Below are 12,265 nucleotides of genomic sequence, written 5' to 3' on the forward strand. Positions count from 1 at the left end.
TAACTCGCGTTGAATATTTGTAGAGTTCAACTCATACTTAGTTGACACATATATCGTTCGGAGCTAGGTGGCCTCTCTTTACAGGTTGAAAGAATTCTCTTGCTTAACGTAAATTTCATTCCCGGAATATTTCCGAAATCCTCATTTTCAGGATGTTACCTTTAAACTTCCGTGCAAGCGCGCAGCCAGTGGTATCGGGTTTTCTGTATGAATCGTTGTCTTCACTGCTGCGTATTCCTTTGCTATTGTAATTTTGCAGAAGAAATTTTGTAACACAGATGAAGTGACGTCTTTGATTTCACATTACGTGTATTAATGAAGCGCAAGTCAACAGTGTGGAAACATTTAGACGTAGAAATGTAATCGTAATTTGATGATAAATTAACCATTTTAGTCTGTTGTACTAAACTGATAATGAATTAGTGTTTTTCAAAGTAGAGAACAGCCAGAAAATATTATGTATGTTACAGAAGTTATTCCGAAGTACCGGTCGGTGCGCATTATTCTGCCGTTTTGGGAAAGGTGAAGTGTGCGCGGTGACAGTTGCTCGCCTGTGACATCCGCCTCTCGTGCTAAGACAGGTTTCCTTGGGTGCAGAAACGTGTTGCAGCGTGCTGCGGAATACGGTTGCGTCATTCTGTGTGATGCTGGCTGCGTGGTCCTGAGTGAAACGTCTACCAAAGTGCGGGGAAAAAAAAAGAAAAAAAGTGGCGGCGCGTGTTGTTCTCACTGTCCTTTGGAGAACGTCCATCTACCTCTATAGTCTTCAGGTTTTCTGCACACTCACTGTGTGTAGGTAGATACTGGATTAGCCAACAGAAATAGCGTTGGCGAAAATTCGGCTAAGTGCCCACCACGAAAAAGCCACAACTCCAGTCCATGGGCAGAAACCGAAAGTTAAACTACCGAGCGTTCGGGTTTCTTGCATGTCTCGTTCGGGAGAGTCTAAAATTTCTTTCTAGTTGTTTTGCCTCCATAACACTGAAAATATCGGGTCGGAATAAATATCTTGGGCTGCTTTCAGGTGTGAACTTTTAACGGAAAATCAGCGATATGGCGTAAATAAAGTCCGGATATTAAATACGGGCTTGATGGCAGTTTTCTGAGTCCGAAAAAGTCGCTGACCCACGACTACTTGAGTCAATACATTGTGTTCAGTAGGCGTCTTATAGAGAAGTGGTCAACATAATGTGTAGCAATCTGCAAGAAACATGCCAAGCGGAATTCATGTTGAAAGGTTCGCACACGAATATCTCCTACATCAAGCCACTCACAAAACTCGAACTTCCACAAAATACTCAGCACTGCAGTCGCTTTTCGTCAGCAATGAGAGAACCGATCAACTGCGCGAATTTAATAATTTTCAACTACAAATTTGATTCTTGAGATTTAACAAACGTTAACCGGAATACGGCTCCAAGGCGACTATATCGTCTCCTAGATCTAAGGCGCAAAGCCTAATCAAAGGCGCGGCGAATACTGAATTCCTATTGGCGACGCAATCATTACAAGATGACAACTAGTAATAATTTGCTACGTTATAGTGGTATTTATAATTAGACGACTGTGCATGATAGCGATACGACAACTACTCTCTAACACCTTTTCTTAATTCATTTAAAATATGCTATGGAAATGCAGAAGCATTTAAGCTTTTAGGAGGAGTTGGTTTTTCTCGATACTCGCCGTTTACCACGTCTCGTCTCCTAACCTGTGTCGTACGACATACTTGTATACTCAGCTTCAGTGGTACACGTCGATAACGTGAGGAAACATTTTGGCTAATAGCCAGTAACACTGAAGTACAAATTAATATAACATGACGAGGAATTTTAGGAAGCCAACATTCGAGATGTAGAGGTGGTGAAACTTTTACCTTTATACTTTTTGTGAGGGGGAGGTGCGGCGGTGAAGGGAGTAACAGTTTCGGAAAAGAATTAATTTGTTTTTGCAATCCGTTGGAGGTCGGTGGGTGCCACAGTTTACCCTTTACTGGCGCGACACGAGTTTCAGTGGGCTGTGATCAACAGTTTGCTTCTACACGCACGACAGCAGTAGCGGAAGCAGCTAAAGCAAAACATGCAGCTCTGTGATCGAGTGGAAAACCTGTTCGTTTTGGCAGTCAGAAAGTACATCGAAATTATGGAAGAGGAATACTGAATATTACCGGAAAGGGTATTCACAAGTGTTATGCAGCCAATGTTCATAAAACGCGAAGGACCGGGCATAACATTTCAGTAACAAAATTGCTCGACGATGCGGAGAGACAAAAGGTCCCACAACTTCACAACACAGACTTAGGTCGCTTTGAGTCGGTATCTACGGCAACAACGGTGTAAGACAGTGACAAATTCGAAAGATAAGGAAACCAGTTTAGAGAGCAAGAACAGCGTATCATCGGTCTCTGGGAATCGAACGAAATGAAATTCACTTACGTAGAGAACAGAAGGCGGAATGCTGATATTAGAAGGCAACAGCGGAAAAACACTGAAATTCGGACATCGTTCTAAGACTATTCGTTGTAACAAGGAACATGAACTTCCATCCTCCCTGTTAACAATTCTGGAACAAATGGAGAATCTGTTTTGTGACGCAATACTTGGGTACCTTTGCTTGATAATGAACTCAGGCACTCGTGAAGAGCTGAACAAGTGCTACAAACTCTTCATAACAGTAAGTTATTTGTGGACATCGTCACCGATAAGAACAGGATGCGTTACACGACAGAGCGAACACACTTTGCCGAAGAGGTTATCAGAATAGTGTGTACAGCAGTCACGATTTGGAACAGACCGTTACAGGATCCGGGATCGATGCGGTGAAGTTTTCCAATCTTTCGTGGCCCTGCTGTGAGAAAATAGGCGCATCTCGCACGTAGACCCACATACGAACTACCTGGATCGCCCGTTTGGTGCCCTGAAGAGTTGGTTTGCCAACTGAAACTCTAGTTCGTAAGTGAGTAAGTGGACAGATGTGAGCTCTGTTGACACTGTGCTGTTGGCTTTTGTGTCACTGGGGGTTTGAGTCACTGGGTCGACAGATTGACCATATTTCGTACTGACAGGATACCAAAATTCCCTTCTCGCGGGAGAGGGTCTGTGCAACGATAGCAGCAACGAAGAGGAATCACGTAGACATGGCAACGAGCGCGTGGAAGTGCTAAGAGGCTAGAGGGAAGAGTGCCTTCAGTATGGAAAAAGATAATTTTACCAAATGGCAGAAAATGAGTCAGCAATATGGGAAGCTCGGTGGCCTGTATGCCTGCTAAAGACTTCGTGCAGTAAGACATTCCTGTAAGGCTGCGGTCACGTCGACGACGGTATCTGTGCATTTTACATCGACCGAAGATCTTTCCAAACCAGTATGTCGCTACGTGCGCGGTCACAGGGTAGCCGATGTTACCGCCCGATCGTGCACATTTCGGATAATTGCTGAAATTCATATGTTTTTCTTGGCATATCGGCCGACATTATACGAAGCAGACTGCAAGAAACAGATCGGTAAAAGGCGTTTGTGCCATTTTGTGAATGAAAAGTCATCGGGATATATTTTGGTATCAATAGATTGAAATCTCAGCTTTGTCGGAAACCACCCGTAGGATAAATCATTATCGGGAATTGTAAGTGTAACTTTACTTTTTAACGTCAAAGAATCTGTTAGAGAGGGATGCTGCATCTCACGGTTAGTTGCTTTAGTGGATATATCTTGGGCTGTGATAAGTGGACAAAAGTTGCATAGCTATTATTATTACTGCTACCAAGTGGGGCTATGTCGGTAGTGTGATGGTTGCATGAAGGGGTTTCAGATGTGTGTGTTTCTTCATTTTTCAGTCTGTAGGTGAGCACAACATCAAATAAATTCGGCAAAACATTAACTGTAATCTTGCTGTTAAAGGTTACCACGAATCATCGAGAATATATTGTACCGAAGACTCGTACGTGACTCACTTTCGGATAACGGAAGATGATTTTCAACACCAGCAGAGGTGTGATTAGGATCTAATAAAATCCGACAATCTGAGGGTGCAGTTCTGGCTAACGTAAAACGGGAAATTACACGACTGTATTTGCCATCTGGCGTTTACATCTTTCCAATACTGAGACCTATACGACGTTCTGACAAGTTCTTGTCACGTGTTGCATGCTATTCAGGCTACAATGCCCTGAAGATTAAAAAGCTACTTATTCCACTCCTGCGACCCACATAAAGTACGACTAAGGATTGCATTTCTTCCATACCGAATTTTGGAGCTACGCTTCGTTCAACCCCAGCGGGTTTGGGGTCAGAATAGGCCCAAGGTATTCCTGCCTGTCGTAAGAGGAGACTAAAAGGAGTCCCTCCCCCTCAAGGGGGTAGTTTGCGACTGTGTCCGGAGACGAACGGTTCAACGACTTACATTTGATGTCATTTTTGTTTTTGGATTATTCTGGTTTCTTCCTCCCTTTCTTTGTTTTTCTTTCATTTCTTTTTCCTTCCATTCCTTTTCATTCCTTTGTTTTCCTTCCTTTGTTTTTCCTTCCTTTGTTTTTCCTTCCTTTGTCCTTCTCCCTCCATCACTGTATTCCTTCCTTTTTTCCTTGCATTCTCCTCCTCCTCCTCCTCCTCCTCCTCCTATTTCTCGCCTTCTCCTCCTTCTCATCCTCATCATCACTTTCTCCTCCTCCTCCTCCTCCTCCTCCTCCTCCTCCTCTTCCTCGACTTGCCCTTCCCTTCCTCGACTTCTTCTCCTCCTCCTCTTTCTCATCCTCGACTTCTCCTCCCTCCCTGCCTCCTCCTTACCTTTTTGTCCGCCCTATTGTCTCCAGCTCAGCGTTTAAAACAGTCTGTCCTTTCCCTCCCTCTCTCCCTTTTTTTCTATTCTTCTTTCCTCCCTGTGCGTGCCTGAAGGCCGACCCACGCATTCACACGCATAGCTGGTGACGGCGTAATGCGTAATTCCGTACGCCCTGGGTAGGCACGTAAGGTTCACACGTACCCCCTGGTAAAGGCCAGGCCCGGGTAGGGATGATCGCCTGAGCTGACACCTTCTGACTATGCCGATTGTTCCCTCAGTCCGTTTCTCGGGAAGTGTGACCTGAGGTGTAAACATTCACCTAAGGCAGGAGCACCCTCTGGGAGGGTCCCAACAAGGAAGGAGCACGCCATCTGAGATGGTGGCAATCATAGGGGATTCATCCGCAATGAATTCTTCTTCTTCTCCTTCTCCTCTCTCGACTTCTGCCATAAAAACGGAAACATGACCGGCCACCAGTGACAAAAGTACTGCCGCCTGCCCCAAAGTTTCTCGTAGTTTCTAGATCTGAGGATGAAAAAGATTTTTCATCTGTCAACCCCTTCGTTATTCATAATTGCGTAGATGTCATAGGTGGATCTGACAAGTCTTGCACCAGGATGCGTAACTATACCTTGTTGTTGGAAACTGAGAGCGCCTTTCAGGCACAAAACTCCTTCGCGACACACTCCTGTACACGTTCCCTGTCCAGGTGGGGGCTCACTGCACTTTGAATTCATCTCATGGTGTGGTATCTACTAGATCACTTGATGGATTGATTGACGAGGAGATTCAGTCTTTCCTCGCTGAGCAGAGCGTGACAGCTGTCCATAGGGTCATGAAAAAGGTCGACTATGACCTTGTAATGACCCAGACAGTTTTCTTGCCCCCCTATGGGGTCCACAACTTTTTTGTGGATACGTGTGTGGCGAGCAAGGGGCCCTGAGCTATTGCAGCCTTCTTTCTCTCCAGGGCTGCATTTCCTTTCTTTTCCCCTCCTTTCCCCTCCTTGTTTCTTTCCCCTCGCCCTCTCCTCTCCCTCTCTTGGCGGCCTTGCTTAAGTTGGCCCCTGCTAACCTCCTGGTTCTGTTGGTTTTACAATTTGGCTTTGTTGCATAATCAGCTCCTCCTATTGGCATTCCCTGGTCCCCCTCTGGGGTTTGACCCCCATTCCTAAATTTTTGCTCCATAGTGTGAACCATTTGGGGAAGAGCACCTTACCTAGTGCCTCCGATCTGCGCCCTCCTAGTACATTCCACCTTCTCTTTTACGTCGTTGTCTGATACTAGGTTGCATAGCCAGCACGGTAGCCAGCCCATGTGGTGGGGTCGCTATGTACCCTTTTGGTTGAGCCCCCTGAACACACAGGGATTACACTTCTGATACCTGAGCTGTGACCTCCTCATGCATGCCTTGGAGTGGTTGCTCGTCATGCTGGAGCATCGGAACTCCTGGCAATGTCGGCCATGCCAGACGGCCCTTGCTGTGGTTAGGTGGCACCTGTGAGGAGAGCCCCTGATCTGAGTTGGTGGTATCAGGGCGGACGCTATGCAAATGAAATGCATATGGGTCCAGAACTCTGGCTGTTCTTCTGCAGCTGTCTCTCAGCGTAGAACTGATTCTTAAAGTGCTTCTTCTCTTGCCCCCTTCGGCCTTCCCTTCCATGACTACCCCCTGGGAAGAGGGTCAGGCCCGTTGGCTACTGGCGAAGCACTTCCCCCGTTATCCAGTTTGCACCAGGACTGATGGGGATACTTTCACCAATACCAACTTTATTTTTTGTGTAACACATGGAAGACAATTTTGGTGAAGTGGACTCCCTGATCAAGAATAGGTCGGGTTTGTTGCTGATCAAAATTGCTTCACTTGCCCAATCTATGGCCCTTTGTGCCTGTACCCATCTTGGATCAATGTGTATTTTTCACACGGTCCTCATCCTTCAAACTGATGAGGAACTTCGGGACAATCTCGGATGGCGGGGTGTTCAGATTGTTCGGCGTGTTCAGAAGGGTTCTAAAGACAGTCGTATTGATACTGGTGCCTTTATCTTGGACCCTGAAGGGGATACCCTGCCTGCAAAAGTTAAGATTATGTTTTATCGATGTGATGTGAAGCCGTACTTCCCACCACCTATGAGCTTGCGTTTTGGACACGTCTTCCTGCTGTTCACAGGCCCCTCTCTGTGGTGACTGTGGACGTCCACTCCATGTGTTCCCCCTCCTGTGTGTGTAAATTGTCATGGTAGTCATTCTCCACGTTCACCCGATTGCCCAGTATATAAGAAGGAAAAGGAGATACAGGAGTATAAGTCCCTCGATTGTTTAACCTACACAGAGGCCCGTAAGAAGTATCCAGGTCTTCAGCCTGTGTCCATGACATCTAGTTATGCTTTGGTTTCATCTTCACCCCTTCCTCACCCCCATCTCGGACCCCTCGCCTCCCCCCTCCCCTGCAGCTCCAGCACTTTCTTCTCTGGGCGGTGCTCCCCTCTCCAGCCGGAAAAGTGTCCCACTCCTTCGGCGTCTGCCGGTCAAGGCGCCTATTCAGGATGCCCCTTCCCAGCACCTTCCAGGCCAAAGGTCTGCTGCATCGTGACGACCGCGAGAGCCGCGGTCTGTCGGCCCCCAGGTTGCCCGGTCTTTCTGTTCGCGATATTGCAGCAGCTTGCTCCTTTATGCCACACGGCCCTCCTAGATCTCAAAGAGAAAAGAAGAAACAAAAGTCCGAGACAAAGAGCCTCTGGTGTCAGCAGAGGTCCTCGTGTTGAGTTTTATTCGGGGGTTTTTTATCGTATGATTTGAGTGTTTGTCCTTTTCTTTCCTGTATTGACTTGGGCCTTTCGCCTGTGGTTTTAAACTGTGGGTTTTAATGTCATTTGGTGGTAGGCTTTTCCTTATTTTCATGGTCGGCCAACCACCTTCACACTCGGTGTGATTTTAGTTCCGTTTGTCTGGTCTTTGTCTGTCTTTCTCGTATTGTGTCGTCCCTAGTCTCAGTTCTCCGTTTTTAACGACTGACAGTTTTTATTTCGTGTGATTTTGTCGTGGAACAAGGGACCGATGACCTTAGCAGTCTGGTCCCTTCAATCCCACACCCAACCAACCAATCAGCAGAGGTCCCATCCGGATTCTGTCGTTCATGGATGTCGCCTCCTCCTTGTCGGTGACAGATGGTGACTGGGTGGTATGACTGGCTTTAGCCTGTTCAACCTCCATTGAAATCATTGTTCAGTGGTTATCCAATGGAACTGTAATGGATACTACCATCACCTTCAAGAATTGAAATCCCTTATTTCGTCTTACTCTGCAGCTTGTGTGGTTCTACAGGAATCTCATTTTACTGATGATCACTCACAGACCCTCTGTCGGTTCAGTGTTTTCTGTCGAAATCGGGTCGGACCCTCACGGGCTTCTGGTGGCGTTTGTACGTTGGTCCATACAGACATTGCTAGCAGGTGGATTCCTCTTCAAACTATATTGGAAGCTGTTGTTGTTAGGGTACACCTAGACTCTGAGGTCACGGTTTCCAATCTTTACCTCCCTCCTGACAGGACTCTTACACCTGCTGCCTTAACTGCCCTCCTTCAGCAACATCGTCTTCCCTTCTTCCTTTTTGGGGATTTTAATGCTCATCATCCCTTGTGAGGCAGTGCCTTTCCATCTTGACGAGGTCTTCTCATAGACCAGTTTATTGCAGACCACGACTTGTGCCTTCTTGATGATGGCTCTCCTACTCATGTCAGTGCCGGTCATGATACCTTTTATGCCATTGATCTTTCTCTTTTCTTTGCACTCTCTCCTCCGTTCATTACACTGGTCGCCAAACGACGACCTTTGTGATAGTGACCATTTCCAGTTGATTATCTCTCTCCCTTCCCGCTCCCCAAATGACACGTTACCTTGTTGGTGTTTCCAACGCACCGATTGGCCTCTATAAACTAAACAGGTCTTGTTTTCTCTCTCTTTGTCGGGTTGTATTGATGACATCCTACATGACGTGTCTGACGCGATTGTTCGCGCTGCTAGCCCTGCTGTCCCGCGTTCATCTGGGCCATTAAGTCGCCGGCAAGTCCCATGGTGGAGTACAGCCATTGCCATTGCAATCCGTGATCGCTGTCGAGCTTTGCAACACCTTAAGGGGCACCCATCCGTAGCCAGACTTACTACCTTTAAACGCCTCTGCGCTAAAGCACGTTATTGAATCAAACAGAGCAAGTGGATATGTTGGGAACGATTCGTTTCTTTCCTTGGTAGTACTGTCCCTCTGTCACGAGTATGGGCTACACTTCGCTCTCTCCAAGGTTGCCATTGGCAGTCCACCCTCACAGGCCTTCACCTCCCAGATGGCCTTTGTACGGACCCATTAGCTTGTGCAGACTACCTTGCGACCCATTTTGCACTGGCATCAGCCTCCTATCCAGCTGCTTTCCTTCACCAGAAACTGATGGCTGAAGCTTTCATCTTATGTTTTACCCCTTGTGAGTCAGAATCTTAAAACAAACCTTTTACTGAATGGGAATTTCTTTCTGTTCTATCTTCTCATGATACGGCCCCTGGCCCAGATTCCATTCATAACGAACTGCTTCAACATCTCAGTGCTCCACAATGACAACATCTTCTCCAGCTGTTTAACTGTATCCACTCCAGGGCGACTTCCCTTCTCTGTGGAGGGATAGCATCGTGGTTCCTGTCCTTAAGCCTGTTAAGAACCCCCTACTTGTAGACAGCTATTGGCCAATTAGTCTGACCAATGTTGTTTGTAAGTTACTTTAATGGATGGTAGCCCGTCGGCTCAATTCGGTCCTCCAGTCTCGAGATCTATCGTCCCCTTACCAGTGTGGCTTCCAAGAGGGACGGTCTCCAATCATCCAATCATTTACTTCACTTGGAATCTGCAGTTCGGCAGGCTTTTTCCCAGCGCAACCATTTAGTTGCAGTGTTTTTTGACCTTCTAAAGGCCTATTACATGGCCTGGTGCCATCACATTTTGCTTACCCTTCATCAGAAGGGTCTTGGGGCCCACTACTGATTTTCATCCGCCAGTTCCTGTTCCATCGGTCATTCAGAGTTTGAGTTGGTACTGTTTTTAGTTCTCCACGGACCCAGGAGACAGGTATCCCACAGGGTTCTGTCTTGAGTGTCTTTTCCTCATTGCTATCGATGGACGTGTGGCCTCAGTCAGTCCTTTGGTTGCCCCTGCCCTGTATATGGATGGTTTCTGCATTTGGGTTAGTTCCTCCTCGATGGCATCTGCAGAACGGCAGCTCCAGGGAGCTACACGGAGTGCCTCTGCATGGACCCTCTCCCACGGGTTTCAATTTACTCCTCTACAATCGCAGGTGGTCCACTTCTGCCGCCGTACTATGATCCACCCCGATCCAGAGCCCTATCTTTATGCACAACGATTGCCAATGGTCCCACAGTTTCGTTTCCTTGGTTATCTTTTCCACAAAAAGCTCATTTGGCTGCCCCATATCAGACATCTGAGGGTAGGATGTTTCTGTAAACTCAATGTCCTTCACTTCCTTACCCACTCCTCTTCGGGTGCAGACCGTTCCCCCATCCTCCATTTTTATCATGCTCTAGTTCTGTCTCGCTTGGACTATTGTTGTCAAGTTTATGGTTCAGTTGCTCCTTCCACACTGCACGTGCTGGATCCAGTCCACTATTGTGGTATCCATTTGGCCACTGGTGCCTTCCCTACTACCTCTGTTGATAGTCTCCTGGTTGAATCTGGGATTCCCCTCCCCCCTTTTCTGTTCGGCGGTCCCAGCTTCTGGTGTCTTAAGCACTCGCTGTCCCTCCCTCTCATCCTTCCTATTCTGTCCTGTTACGAGACCATGGACGTCGCCCACCCCATTCCATCCCTCAGGCGGGTTTACCGGTTGGGCTCTGCCTTGCGTCTCTTTGCTGTGATTTTCAGCTTTCTTCTTTGTCCTGTCTTCCTCGCTCTCTCCCCTCCACCCCCCCCCCCCTTGGCTAGTTCCTCAGCCTCTAATTTGGATCGATCTCCTCCAACGTCCAAAAGATTCCATCCCCCCAATGGTGATCCATTCCTTTTTCCGCCTAACTTAATGGGAGTTTCGGGATGCTGTCGTTTTTACACTGATGACTCTAAATCTGCTGATCATGTGGGGTATGCTTTCACGTCCCCTGTTGGAACGAAAAATCACCTGCTGCCACCTACATGTGGGGTTTTTACTGTGTAATTGATGGCAATTTCCCAGGCCCTTTACTTTTATTAAACAGTCCCAACACAACTGTGTTTTGTTAATGTAACGACTCAATGAGTGGCCTTCTTGCTATTGACTGATGTTTTTTGCGTCGTCCCTTGGTCTCTGTCATCCATGACCATCTCGTTGATATTCACTGTGCTGCTTGTTCCATTGACTTCCTTTATGTCCCTGGCCATGTGGGTATCCTGAGTAATGAGCTCGCTTATCATTTGGCTGGAGAAGCAGTCACTTACCCCCCGTTTTCTTTAACCCCTCCTGCAGCGGATTTACGGCTTCACATCAAATCCCACTTCACACAGGCATGGGCCAACTTTTGGGACGCTTCTCCCCTGTCTAATAAACCTCGTGCGATCAAGGTGATACAAGGATCATGGTGTTCTTCCTTCCACCTCTCGCGAAAGACTCGACCACACTGTGTCGTCTCCGCATTGGCCATACCAGGCTTTTGCGGGATGGGCCACCCCCACTTTGTGGTTGTGGAGCCTTCCAGTCAGTAGCCCACATTTTTCTTGAATGCCCCCTTCTTTTGGCTCTGCGTGCTAAGTACAGACTCACCCACACTTTACCTCTGATGTTGGCTGACGATTCCCACATGGTCTCTCTGGTTCTGTTTCCTCCGGGAAAGTGGTTTTTATTCTCAGTTTTAAGGTGTTGGGGCAGGGCGGTGAGTGCTTGGGTGTCTCCCACTGTAAGCCATGTTTGGAGATTCCAGACTCACCGCCCTGACAGAGATAATATTTTCTTCCCCTTTTACTCTGTTTTACCCTTTTTTAAAGGATTGGTTAGTCTCCTTTTCTCATAGGTACTTCTACATTCTAGCGGTTGCATGTCTTAAGTCATAGGTGGTATTGCCTATGCTGCTTCATCATAGTGTTGGGTTCGTTGTCTTGCTGACTTCCCTCATTTTGTTTTTTACCTTTTACATTTTCACCTTCTTCCCTTTTATTGTTCTGACTTTCCTGAGATGTCAAACAAGTGGAATGGACCACATTTGCAACAAGGGGCTGATGACCTTGCTGTTTGGTCCTATAAACCCCACACAACCAACCAACTAACCAAGCTTTCTTGCCTTTGACAGTGTTCAGCTGCCGTCGCGTATCAAAGTGGGCTATGAAGTTATTTCTGTTCGCCCTTACGTCCCGACACCTACTCGCTGCTACCAGTGTCATCGTTTTAATCACACCCGCCAGTCTAGTTCTAATGCCGATAAATGCGTCACTTGTGGCAGGGACGCCCATGGGGGTGACTGTCTGTCTGTC

This window comes from Schistocerca gregaria, unplaced genomic scaffold, assembly GCF_023897955.1.
Source record: "Schistocerca gregaria isolate iqSchGreg1 unplaced genomic scaffold, iqSchGreg1.2 ptg000607l, whole genome shotgun sequence".
NCBI classification, from domain to species: Eukaryota; Metazoa; Arthropoda; class Insecta; order Orthoptera; family Acrididae; genus Schistocerca; species Schistocerca gregaria.